Genomic DNA, 14,361 nt, shown 5'->3' with positions numbered 1-14,361 from the left:
GCTAATCTTCAGCCATTACTTGAGTGCTGTAAGTAAGTAGAAAGCATTTGGGAGAAATCCTTTTCAATTTCTCTGAGTACCACTTCTGCTGCTGGTCAGCTCAAATGGGTTTTGTGCATTTAATGCAGAGCTCAAGTCAAGTTGGTTTAGGTCACACTTAATTAACCAGCACGTTGATGGGTTGGGCTGGTGTAGCACTATGGAAGATGGGTATTCCTGATACTGCCTAACAAGTAAATATTTCATATGCTGGAGGAAAAAGAGACTTAGTCCTCGATAAGAAAATGTCCTTTCACAAAAACACTCTTTAGCAAGGCACTGTTTTCTGTGCCTCTCTTACCTTGCCTCTATACAATTTAAACAAAGATGGTTATAAATACTTAAAAACACTTCCATTTGTAACTGCAAACTTTATAACCACCTGATGGGGAGTTGTCATTTAAACAGTAGACAAGAGAAAGCTTTAAACACAATGTACTTTTTAATAAGAACAGAAGAAATGATCAAAGGGAAAATTTAACTTTACTTATTTGTTTTAGGAAAATGACACCAACATTTTTTAATACACAGCAGGTAGAAGAGGGAGAAATTCTCACAATGCTAAGTACAGCATGTGGGATGGAAAATGAAACATTAGTGAGAATGACAGAAATTTCAGGACAATTTTAGCAAAGTGTGAAGGGATTTTCAGTCAACACTTGAAGGTTATTTTAATAATAGCTACAGCCTATTCAAATAAAAGCTTAAGAACCCTGTGCCTTTTGCAGCTACGAGGATGTTTAGCAGGGCTCAGCAGTTTGCAGCATACCCCAGCTAAACCCGAAGGCTTTGTGTTTAAAGATTTCAGATCATTTCAATTAGGACTGCCATAAAGAACCATGGGAACACTACACCCACACCAAGAATAAGAAAACTTTCCTTGTTCCGTTTTCTTGGTGGTCACATTGGAATCAAATCCTGCAAAAGTCAGACATTTCATAGACCTACAGGAAACGGAGATAGACAATCTTTACAGTATTAGGTCATTTTGTTCATTCTCTTGCCAATGTTGGATTGTTCCCCACAGTAAATTGTGGAGTGCTTCATTCAATCTAAATTTAAAATGACTCATTTTAATAGGGCTTCCACCATTCCCAAAGGGAACATGTAAAGTATTCTTACCCTCCAGCATCAACTGTGCCTGTTCCCCTCTTCAGATCTAAGTTTTCCCCTATCTTACTATGGCCTAGAAGAACCCATGCTTTTTTGCAGACTCAGTTTCCCTTACTATTAAAACACTTGAAGAGTTTCAGATCAAGAAACAGTCTTCCTCTTATGGATGAAGAAAATGATCCAAGATATTGTCAGCTCTGTATGGGAACTGTAATCCTTCAGTCTTTTAATGCTGGGTTAAAGACCTTTTTCCTTCCCATTTAATGTCTTCCAGTGATTCTTCAAACACTAATCTTTTAGAGACATCACCCCCCCGTTCATCCTCTACTGATGACACTATTACAAAGAAATAAAGTTACCTGCCTTTTTCTGCATCATGGAGGAATGACAAGTTTTCCATTCTCACTAGAAATACCAGCTAGAAAGACAGGGACCATAGGAACACAAGCCTTCACCAGTTCATTGTAGTAGAACAGTCTCCAGGCTGCACAGACCACCAGGAGATGCATCATCTAAGTACTTTTGGTGTGAAATAACCCAAGACCAGAGCTAGAGCAGAGTAATTGACAAGTTTTAAAGAGACAGTTTCCCTTATTGCTGAAAGTCTTGCCCATAGCCCAACATCACTACAAAGTTTGCAGGAGAGTCAGACAGAACATCAGTCACTATATTTCATTTACTGCTTCCTAACCTAGACCATCCACCAGCCCAGCTTCTTAATTTTTCTCCAAACTCCCTCCAAACTTTTGACAATCTTTGAATATAATGGTGCCCAGAACTAATAGGGACTGCACATCCAGAAAGTAAGGCTGATGCATTTAATTGTCTTACGCTGTATTTAAGGGTAAACACGCTATTTTATTCACCAACAGGTAGAAGGGGACTATTTTTGCAGATGAACAGACAAGTTGGACTTTGGCCATATTAATTTGGTGGTCTCACACTTACCATTGCCAGGTAGCATGTTTTTCCAGAGCATTTGCCTGAAAACATCTATTCAAACTCACATTGGGTTTTTATCTTCAGTGTATTAGCTTGAGCTGCAACTCCAGTTTTGCAAAAAAAATGTACACAAAACCAAACAAAAATAAAAAATGCCTTGGGTCCCACCTGAATGCAGGCAGGAAGGTCTGGGCAGTAGACCTAACACATTAATTCAAACTAACCAATGCAGCAAGATGACTTAACAGACATTTTAAACACACAGTTGATACTCTCAGTTTATTTCTAATGTATCATTGTCTTCTGAAGAGACCCACCCAAGGACTATCAATGCAGATTAATTTATGAAGGGACCTAGCCAGCACTGTGACAATATTTCCCAACCAGGAACAGGCTAAAACTACCTACCGATTTCACTTGTGGCAAGATATAGCCAGCCATCAGGAGGAAATGTTTTCAATTATTGTCAGCTGAGTTGGTAGGCTATGACTCAGTGTCTGCATGCATGATTACACACACAGTTATCCAAACAAAGCAAACAGTCTAAGCTAGTTCAAAATTACTAGCTATTGGTCTACAGAGTAAAATTTATCAAGCATCATAGAAGTATGAAGCATCAAAAATAAGAACGTAGAGACATCCCTTATTGTAAAAGTCATTAACAATAGGTTTCCAAAGTTTATTACAAACTTCTAAAATAAGATGAAGTGTATCCTAAATTTTTCATGGTTTATGATAAATAGGCTATAGGAAGTAAGCTCAAATTGACAATATTAAACTATGAATGTTTGCGTGCACCACTGCAGATAACTACCTGAAAGATATAAGTCAATAATACAACAGATGGGAAAGAGGTTATTTCTGTATGCAAACAGAATGACTTAAACAAGTACAAATCAGAAACCAAGACTCTCCAGCAAAAGACTTCCGGAAGTTTATCAAATTTATATCTATTAGTTATTTCTTCTTGTCATTGGTAGGGGAATTATTAGGATTAGAGAACTGGAATCCTCCACACTGCCTTCCTCATATAAACACGACCTTATACTCCGAAAGTGACACAGCAGTACCAGAAGGAGATAAGGCTTAGAGAGCCTAAGTAAACTAAGATTCAGAATTAAAAAAAACACCTATTAACAACAGACCCACTACACAAAAAAAGTAATTTAAAGCAGAGAAAAGAATGCAACTGCTTAAAGCCTCCTCAGTCTGCGTTAAACTGATTTCCTCAGCCTGACTCTTCCAAAGTTATCTAGGACTTGATTCAGCCTATTAGAGCAATGACAGTGGAAGGCACCTTATGGACTAGCTTTCCATAAGACCCTGACAGTCAGATGAGGACAGATTTCTGAAGAACTCACTGTATGTATTTGCCAGTTGCAAGGTAATTTACTGATGAAATTTCTTACACTCTACTAATATCAAACACTAATGAAATAATAGTTTTACATTTCCACTAAAATATGGTTTGGGTTTAAAGTTGTTTGGATAACACTCTTGTGTTATAATCCACAGTCTGTATTTCCATATCTCATTGCATAAAATCTTACAAATTAGGAATTAAGACAGCTGTTTCCTCATTTTGGAAACCTAACATTTACCATATCAGAAGAATCAGAAATACAGAAAGAAAGTCTTCCCAGAAATACCAGCATTTTCTACAGTAAACTAGACAGAACGGATGTTTGGAGGATTTCATAGATAGTTTTCTGTTCTTTAGTCACATCTGCTAATGTCATTAGGCACAGACACTGGGGTGGGTCGCCCATTTTCTTTGGCCCAAGTTTTGACCTCCCCTAGAAAGATGTATTAAAAGCCAGTGGGCTTTGATTTAGTTCCTTGCTTTTCCATAAGCAATAGGGCTAATGGCAAGCAGTCAAAATATTCCCTTAGAAGCCTGAAGTGGCATTAATATGAGTTTGGGATTTTACCAGGTCTTTGACTGCAGAATTCAGACTTTTCTGCTGTAACACTACACATGTAAATGTTCTGAAGCTTCTATTACCTGCAGGCTTTAAAAAAAACAAAACAGAAGAATGTTTGATTTGGATGGTTGCATTAGATTAGGGGATATTAATGGATTATACCCACAGCCTCAAAAGTAATTGCCAGTTGTCTACAAGTGACTACTTCTACATAAAGGCCAAAAATTATCAAAGCAAACCACAAACAGTAATTCATAAGCATAGAACATGCGCTCCCTGTTTATATTTCTAGGTCAGTGCCTCCAGTCTACACAGAAGCTTCATTACTTCTCAAATACAATAGACATCAGTTACAATTCAGAAACTGCTTTATTTATGAACAAATAAAATGTCCTTTTGGGGGGCAATTGTTGTAGCATGGCCACTCTAGGGACAGATACACACTCATACTCAGACCTAAAATGAGTGTATTCAGAAGTTAGCAAGAAAATTGTTTACTGGAAGTTCCTTAGTAGTTCTATTGTACAGACAAGCAGAGGGCTTCAGATTTTCAGTAATACATTCTCTCACAAGCATATCATCCCAGAACCCAAACTACACTATGTATGAATACATTTGTTTATGTACAAACACAACTTCCATATATTTTAAACTGCATAATACCACAAAATAAACTACAAAGGGAAATAGAAACAAAATATTAAAATCAAAGTTGAGTATGAGAAAAACTTCAGCTGAACTTCTTGTTTTCTGAACCATCATAATGTGAGTTGCTGTATAGTGGTATCAGCTTAACCACTAACATAATATGCACAATAAAGCTAACAATATTCAGAACATATCAGTTCTTAAGTTTTGATAAAGTTGACTAAAATATCTAGGGAGCTCTTGTTCCTGCACAGAGCTTCAAATAAGATTAATGCACCTTAAACTTCTGCAAACAGCTAACAGCAGTTCTGCCCTTCTAGGAACACTAGTGTCCAACAACTACTAATGTATTCTGCTTAAACATTCACAAGAAAACGATGCAACTCCTATTGACTGTGACTGGACGCATGCATATTTGGATCTAACACTTAATGGTAGGCAAGTTTTTACAAGTCCACCAAAACACCTACACCATCTATTCACACACAGCCCACAAGTTGCTCTAACATCTTCTAGAGAAAGAGTTATGATACCAAAGCTGCCCCAACTGGAGTATGGTACATGCACCAGCCATCAATGGTTGAGAGTTTATCTATCCACAATACTCTCAGCAATAAGAAAGGGCTTCTCAGACTTCTTAAATATTGAATAAAGTAGAAGTACAAAAAATAAAGAGCATAATTTTATCCTCCCCATTTTTTTCAGTAGCTATGCATAATATAGATGAGAAAATTTCTGTCACAGAAAAATCATTCTGGACATGAGTTTTCAGATGCTAATGCATAATTGATTTCAGAGCAGCTGTAGCTTGAGTACTCTGGGCTCCAAGCACACTTACAGCTCCATCTCTAGGATGGAATCTCGTATAATATGGTAAACCTCAGTTTAAGAAACAGAATAAGTAAGAACAGCACCTCTTCCTTTGCTTCCACAGCTTAGCAAAATCATCCAATTCCTTCTTTATGAACTTGACCCTTTGAAAAAAGCAGCAAGAGTGTGGGTTATTTACTTCAGTGTTTTGAAATTTCAAGGTCAACACTGACTTCTGACAAATAATTGAGAGAGCCAGAGAGCAGGTGGAACAGTGTAAGAACAGGCTGAGGTCTGAATGTAAAAGCTCACCTTGGTTTAAAACAAAAGCAACTCACCATCAAAGTAGTTCTGATAGACAGCAATGACCAAAGTAGTTACAAAGATTTGAGTATCTGGAACAAACTACCTGGAGAGTAAAAATTCAGTAGGAATTATCTCCCTCTCTTCATGAGGGAGATAAAAGACACTCCCAAGAAGTTCATGATTTCATAAGACAAACATCTGTCAGGATCCTGTTTGTAAGATAGGATGATGGAACAGAAATCAAGTTTAAGTATGCAACAGTGTCTATTGGAAAAAGTAATAAATTACAAAGAACTACATAATGAGATATAGAAGCCATCTGATCTCTTAAAAATCCAAGCTAATAGATATTGAATGCAATTTGGTAAAAGTATTCACCCATGAAGGAAACAAAACCTACAAAATGACAGAATACTGTAGTCTGCTGATCAAGGAAAGATTACTTTGAAAATATATTGAAATGATTGTTGGTAGAAAGGGAGAGTTGCTTATCAGAAGGAAAGCTGACAAACATTCTCATGTGAATTTAACAGTCTTCAATCACACAGATATGGTTATGGTATAATAATCTAAATCCTGTTTTATTTCAACCATGAAATAGTATTTCTGAGATGCCAGGGTATCTATTAGCTGAGCCACAGTCGACTTCTTTGCTGGTGAAACAGTGATTCCAAAGGATTCTAGACTTCAAAATAACTGATACTACAGGGCTATTCAGATTGATGGGCTTTGAGACAAGTTATATCTGTATGAGACTTGAAAAAGGATTAGTCCACACAGACACTGGACACCTACACATGTATAAGGAGAATCATGCAGTTCAGATGTTCTCCATACCTGGAGTTATCAGTGGAATTATTACCATCATTATAGAAAAACATGCCATGAGGAAAGCTTTTATTTTGAATGCAATGTGATTATTTGCAGAGTAGGCATGGTGGGTGTATCTTGCCAGAAGAATATGAAGCCCAGTTTGATGAATATGGGCCAAAACCAGACTTGCTTATTGGTGAAGACCATGGCAATTAGAACACAGAACTCAAAGCTTAAAAAGCTGATATTAAAAAATGCAGAGGAGAGAGAGTAAATATTGTATATCAAAATGGCAAACAAATTAGACCAAAACCAGTCACCAGAAATATCTGCAGATGCACCATAATAGCATTTATCTGTACCATAGAGGTATAAGTGGTTTTTTGAAGTCTTCCTTTTCTCTCCAGCCTAGGACTAGCTAGTGACGAGACTTGAAACTTTGTCATCCTATTCTAGGATAACAAACAACTTCCACCAACACACTGATACATTACCATTACAGAAATCAAAGTTTCAAGACAAAGTTTCAAGAAGGCACTCTTCTCTAAACTACCCTGAAACACTGTGAAGGTGAGCTGAAGAAGGAAAATGAGTGCTACAACTAAGGTTTAAAGTGGTTAAGAACTATACCCAGGGTGGCTGATGTGAGACAGCATGTCAATAGAAAGGTGGAAAGAAAAGTGACAGAAAACAAATGGAATGCAAGGAAAAACACTGAAATATTATGTCTCAAATTCCTCCAAGTGCCTGTACTTTGGGGTCCTCATTTGGCAGAAGTAACATTTTGTTTTTTCCATGGAGCTAAGAATCATTTTTTCCCTTCCCCTTTCTACATCTTTGTGCTGCCTTTGGCATAACATAGAAAACAAAGTTAATAACAAAGAAAGGACTAGATTCCTTTAAAATGTTTTATTGTCAATTGTAATTCAGCTTTAAATGGACTCTTGTCAGTTAGGGAATTGGTCTCAATTATACTTTTTTTTTTGAATGTGAGAACAGCATGAACTACAAAATATGACTATCAACATTGTATGATCTGTCCTATGGGATCTCCCCTTGCTCCATTCCACCCTCTTTGGAATACTTTTGTTGTTATGGTACCATACCTCAGAATTACTGTTTATCTGCAGTCTCTTCTAGAGGCAAGGATTGGAAACAAAAGAGAAGAGGAGGAAAAAATCTCAGGTTCACAGCTTTCTGTATGCTTAGGGCCACATGCATTTTCCCCTCCTGCTGCCTTCTACCAACCAAATTTTTAAAATATATCCAATGTCTGCTATCATATTGAAATGTCTCAGCTAAATCCACCTCAGCTAATACTAATTTTAGTCTTTAAATAAAGGTGAATGCTTTGGCTCTTACTGTATACACAGCTCCTAAAAAAGCCTCAAAATTCACTTAGAAGTATTTGTACTATTTTAACATTGTCTAGAGAACCTAGTTTCTGTACATTATGTGTAGATGCAGGTGCTACCTACATTTGCAAGACCTCTCATTGGTCTCATAGACCAATCCTTGGTCTATGAGACAGACTAAACACAATTTAAAGAGAAGCATGGCTTTACTACTCAACTCAAATGTTTTAAAGAAGGATGAAGCACTTCCTAGACCCTCAGCTCTTAAAGAGATATATTGCATTGATAGAAGTTCCAATATAATACCAAGAATGACCATATTAAATTTCTAAAAAAGACACTGGAGTCATAACAGAAGGTACAGTAAGAAGCTGGCTGATTGGACTAGTAGTATATATACTACCACAATGCTGAAAAAAGTAAGGTGCAGATCTAAAAGACTAGACCCAGCTAGGAAACAGTAACTACAGTGGAGAATATCATGTCTAAGTTTAGGCAGTATTTCTAACAATGCAGTAATAGAAGTATGAAATAAAGGATTAAAATCCTAGAAACACTCCAAATTTTTCAGCTTTGAAAGTCTGATTTAATAGCACTTCCAAAAATTTTATCCTAAGTCTTCCACCAAAATATCTCAACACAAAGAATGCAGAACATGCATCTTCAGCCTTTGCTCTGTCAGTTCTACAGCTATGTAACTTGCTTTTTTAGTACCTGCAATGACCAAAAATCATGATCACATCTTATTTTAATTGTATTCATGATGCTGTCTTTGGGGGTGCAAGTACTCAAAATAGAAAGTCTGAAATCATCCAGCAGACCAAGAAAACACTGCCTTGAATGGCAAGCAGAAAACTAATGTAGTCAGGATAGAGTTGGAAATGTGTGGACTATGGACATTAAAGTGAGGTAGTTGGGAGCAAGTATGAGAATTAATGAGTAGCATAAAAAGGGTATTGAATGAGTTAACCTCTTACTTCCTTGCTTTCTTTTGTTTGTGTTGGCATATAGGAAGTCTAGCAAACTTAACCAGAAGCCAATAAAGTCTGAATGTGTGGCTAGGTAGACAGCAAAGTAGACAAATACAAGTGTAGTATACATTACAGGGCATAAATAACATTGGCTAAAAAAATAAAACAGCTTTGTTTCATATATCTCAAGGTAGAAACAGAAGCACTATATAGTATAATATGATACACTACAAAGTAAATTGAAGAATTGTGTGCAATTTTAGTTCAGTAGGACCCAATAGCACTTGTAGACTTGTTTAAAGTAGTTTATAATGCCTCTCATGCCAAGATATACAAGGCATTCTGTCAGTATGAAGAGACACGTTGAGTAGAAGTGAGACATGGACTGGACCGATCCACATCAACTGGAAGATTGAGAACTTGGCTCACTCTATCCAGAGGAAGGAGAGTCTGGAGACATTTGCTGCAGAAGGATAAAAGTAATTTGGGGAATGACTGACATCAGGTCTCAAACTTCTTAGAAACTGAAGGTATTGTGTGCTAGGGTAAATGAGAACACAGGGAAATGAAGAGGTAAGTGAAAGAACAATATATAATACTCTACATATACTGAATGATGAGAGCACAGGGGAACTGCAACAGCAAATAGGATCTGTTGAGAAAGGTTCAAAACCAATTATTAAATATTTAAGTGATAAGGTACCTAGGGCTTGATGTCTGACAAGTTCTTTGCCACAACAACATCCTAAGCCAACACAGGGTAAATATTTTGTGATCTTCATCTGAAAGTGAAAAACATTCCCATGGATATCTAGTATTCTGCATGGTCATGGTTAAATAATTGTTTAAAGGAACGATGAAATGCTTAGCAAGCTAGCCTCAGTAGCAGACCACTAAGATATCATCTTGCTCTTCTCATCAGTCCTGTTCTTGTCACTGGTATGCTCAGAACACATATTGCTCTGATTGCTCTAATTTGATACTCCGCTAGTCTCAAGCAATCAACTTCAGTGTTTTTCTCCCCAAAATCTGACCAAAAAATAGGCTTTCCCCCCCCCCAGTAATGAAAGTTAATGACTGCTAGCAAAGGGAAGCATGGCAATGGATATGTATCTATTGACTAAAGATATTTCAGAAAGCAAAGAGAAGTAGAGTAGAGGGTAGTCATACTGCAGATACCTAATAAGGGAGGACAGGCAAATTCCCCATATCATCATGAAACATACAGGCTGCTTTTGAGGTTCTCTTAGGGGAATAGAATTATCCTCTTGAACGATTTTGAAACATTTTTTTCTGCTTTCTTGCCCCCCTTCCCACTCCTCCCAACCTACTGCTGCAGACCTAAAGAGAAGTCATTGCTAGTTCTTTTTGCCCCTGAATTGGACCACAAAGTTGGATTTTTTTTATTTAATTATTATTATTCATTTAAAAGGAGAGGTCCAAATCATAGAAGATGCTGAATGCTCTCAGCTTGAGAACTGTGTAGATCAGACAATCACTTGGTAGCTGTACAGAAATAACTATTTCTGGATTAGTCTGACATCTTTCCTTCTGTCTCTTAAGCTGACCTCCCCACCCCCTGCCTCTCCTCAGCCTGTTTTACCCACCTCACCATAAAGCCTCTTTTCTAGCTTCTCTCCTGAGCTCCACATTCCCAAGTGTAGCAGCCCCCCCGTTCCTTCCTTCCCAGGACAGCTGGGGAAATAATGCGTGACTTCTGTAGTGTTGCATTTCCTTCACTCAAAGTTCAGTCTTAATACTGAGAGCAAATGATATCAAGACAGTGTCAAAGACTGTCCAAGAGACCCTTTGAATCAGAGTGATACAGCCAGTCCCTCTCCCCTGTCAAGGCATGGCGAGACGCTATACGCTCCACTATATATCACTTTTGGCATTGTTCTGAAACACTGTGGTACAGGTTCCTCACAAACATCATGCATTTTGAAAATGCCTTTTTAAAGGATGCAGTCATTTCTAAACAACACATTTCATGTTACATATAAAATAGAGTATGATACAGGTGTTTTAAAGTGAGCCTGTCAAGACAATTTACCATTAGACAATTAAAACATCAAGAGCTTCATAAAAAAGTAGTAGGATAGGAGTTTGGCTGAAGACAGCATTTTAACAGGCACATTTTGAAGACAATACAATTAGAATTAAACCTGCTCTTAGACTTGTATAGCCGAAGACCTACAGTCTAAAAAGAAAACTGTGTCAGTCTGCTATAGTAGCTTATTTCAGACTTATCTCTGTGATAGTATGTATGGCTTATATAACATTAACAAAAACTTAAAGGAATAATAGCAAATGTAAATACAAGTTGAGAACTGTCTTTCATCTAATACATGATTTTATACATCAAGTAATCCAATGATTAGAATAAAGAATATGATTAACATTTTTCCTTCATCCATCTTCATTTTCTAAGCAGCTCAGTTTAAAAAAAGTGCTTTTTCTTATTCATTATAGTGAGTTTTGGATGTTAAACAAAGACAGACCAACCTTAAGCCTTTTGATAAATATGATGCTGTGGTAACTGCAGCATTCACTTTGTATCCCATTTCTCCAAGTTCCTGTCAGCCAGATGTCACTTGCAATGCAAACACTAGAAAAATATGAAATAATAATTTCATACATCATCTGTGAGCACGAGCCAGTCAAACATTCAATACAAATTCAAACTGCTACTACACATAAAGCAAATATCATCCAAATAATATTTAGAATGATTGAAAGGCTTTTGATTTGGAAGTGTATTCTCTTAAGCTAAGTGGTCCCCAAGACCATCTAGAAAATTCAATTGTTTCATTTTAAAATGTTTTCTGCTTAAAATTATATCAAATCCTAATGTCTCAGTAGAAACACATGGGATTGGATTGCTGACTGGGCGCCTGATGTCAAAGAGGAATCTAATTTTCCAATGGCATTTCCTCATACTGTCTCACCAAAACACAAAATTGATAAAAATTTTAATGGATAATTTTCAGAGCAGGACATTACCCATTGTGCTGGGAAATAGTGCAGGAGAACACCATGTAGCATCAGAAAGGCAATGTATCAGAACAGTTTGAATAAATATTAATATACAGAACAAGCCTTACATTCTGCAATTTTTCAGGTAGAAGCAGAATTCAGAAGGTATATTTTGCAGTAACAGAAACATCTCTCTTCCCTTCCTTTTTCAGGACACTTAAAAAAAGTGATCTCTTAAAAACATAGGTGCAATACATCTCTTGAAAGAGCACTGTGTTAATCTTTTACTGTGGTGATAGTCACAGTGAACAGTCCTCTTCTGGCTGAAATCTATTGTGAAAGTCATATTGTCTTCAATGACTACACCACTGAACACTTCATATAACAAAATGTTCTGTTAAGCATCTCTACAGCAAAGGTTGTAGTAATGAAATAAATTAAATATCACCCTTCTGGATCTTCTGATAGGATGAGGTACTGTAGGCATCAAACATAACACCTATAGTCATGACATAATATAAGGTGAAAAGTACTAAATTCTACTCCTGGTGACAGAAGTTAACTGAAGAGCAAGGTACTCATTAACTGTATTATATTATCACCCAGTAATGATGCAAAATGTGTATGGCAATGTGTTATTTAAAGTGTGTTCTTCTCTGACTAACTTTCCTTTCTATGAAGTCTGGTCATTAATCATGTAAAACTTGAAATGCATTTAGAAAATACAACTGGACAACTAAAAGTCAATTGAAAGTAAGATTTTACTAACCTTTGTGATTTACTTGAAATTAGAAAGGAAGCGTAGCAGTGAAATATATGGTGAACAGGATTGAGCCAGCTTCCCAATAAGCATTTCATGTCATTTATTACTAGCTGGGTTTTGGCATCTGTATATATATATATACACTCAATATTTACAGATTATTGTTTATGCTGATATATAGAGGAAGAACAGCATTTACAGTTAGGAGACCTATATCTGCCTTCATCAAGACTTCAGCATTTAAAAGCTTTAATAAGTATCTAAGTAAAACTTGCAGAACATTAAAGAGACCACAACAAAGGAGATCACAATGATGAAAGTGGAGAGGTTTAGTCTTGTGGGGAAAAAAGAGGCTTGTCCACACCACATGCCAAGTCAGTCATAGGTTAGGCTGCGTCTTTCATAGCCATCTAAAAAAAAAATCACTGAAGTCCTCAAATAGGTTAAAGAGTAGGGCTGGTTATGTAGCCAAAGATACCTCCCTAGCTACTGTTTTCTTTCAGAAATGCTCAGATTTACTTCACTCCTCAGAGACCAGAGCCACTCTGAAGAAACGAATATTTTTGGCAAGTTTCTCTTGGTTCACAGCACGCTCTCTTCCAGTTAGCTTTGGTATGAGACTTCTCTAGATCTCCAGTCAATAATATGCTTTTGACACAATGCAAAAGCCATATTACAGCTTGATAGGACATAGCTTCTCCAAACCCTGTCTATAACTGGAATATAACCAATTTTCTTAAGCTACGGCTACTTTTCCTTCCCATGACCCATCAGTTAGTTACACATTCTCTCAATGCTCTTATTTCTGTCGCAGCCTGCCAGATGGCCACACACATTCCATCCCATGTGCCAGTCACCTTTGTTCTGCCTGCAGCTCACAGGAGTTCCCCTTCCTAGGGTTAAAAACAGATGAGAAGGGGAAAAAAGCAAAACTGAGCTGGATGCTTTTTCTTCAGTGTAAGGAAGGGAAACAAGACCCCTCCCATTCTTTCCCCTCCTTCTTATCCCTTTCCATCCTCTGCAGTAAGAAAGGAGCTCCCATTCTCTCTGTTCTTCAGAAGTAGAGGAGAGCTGTTTGTATTGCACAGAAATTCATCCGGGAACAATATCCAGTGCAGGAAAGGAAGTATTTCCAGACAGGACTGAAATTCTCAGAGGGTTGGTAAGATCTGTATTGTCTTGATGTGGCTGCTCACAGTAATGAAATCTAAACAGACTTTTATTAACAAGTCTTTTCACACCTCTTCTGCTCTCAGCAGCTGAGCTCAGCACAGAGATAGACTATAACCCAGTAACTTTAAGCAGCTTTCTGTGCCTCTCTCAAATGGAGCATGCATTGGTTACCTAACTGTGCATGAGTACAATGCAGCACAGGCATCAGCTCCTGCCAAAACTGTATTACCGGAGGAAACTGCAAAATTGACAGATTTGCCATCCTAAAGGCATAATGGTCTAAGAATGAAGAGGTGAGTGAAACAGCCAATTCCCCCAGCAGACTTTGTTCTGAATCCTGCACTGATAGCCCCTGGTAGTTCAAAGGCCCAGAATAACTATTTAATTATCAAACTGACTTATGAGTTTACTTCCAGCTTTGAAAACACCATTGAACTTTTTTATATTTTATTTTAACCGGAGAAAAGCACACCAAAAATCACACCGTATCTATCTACACCTTTCTTCATTTATAGAAGAACAAGGGT

At 37.2% G+C, this 14,361-nt stretch overlaps 1 long non-coding RNA gene across 2 annotated transcripts in view; it reads right to left on the bottom strand.

Annotated features, from left to right (window-relative positions):
- Window positions 1–14,361, bottom strand: part of LOC121074408 — a 504,929-nt gene that overhangs the window by 243,349 nt on the left and 247,219 nt on the right. For both annotated transcript variants that reach the window (XR_005822307.1, XR_005822306.1), the window contains one exon: window positions 11,428–11,530. This is a non-coding gene — a long non-coding RNA (uncharacterized LOC121074408). The remainder of the gene's footprint in view (window positions 1–11,427; window positions 11,531–14,361) is intronic.

The sequence above is a fragment of the Cygnus olor genome, chromosome 8 (assembly GCF_009769625.2).
Source record: "Cygnus olor isolate bCygOlo1 chromosome 8, bCygOlo1.pri.v2, whole genome shotgun sequence".
NCBI classification, from domain to species: domain Eukaryota; kingdom Metazoa; phylum Chordata; class Aves; order Anseriformes; family Anatidae; genus Cygnus; species Cygnus olor.
Note: the sequence above shows the minus strand (reverse complement) of the source record. Positions and strands in the feature narration are given on the sequence as shown.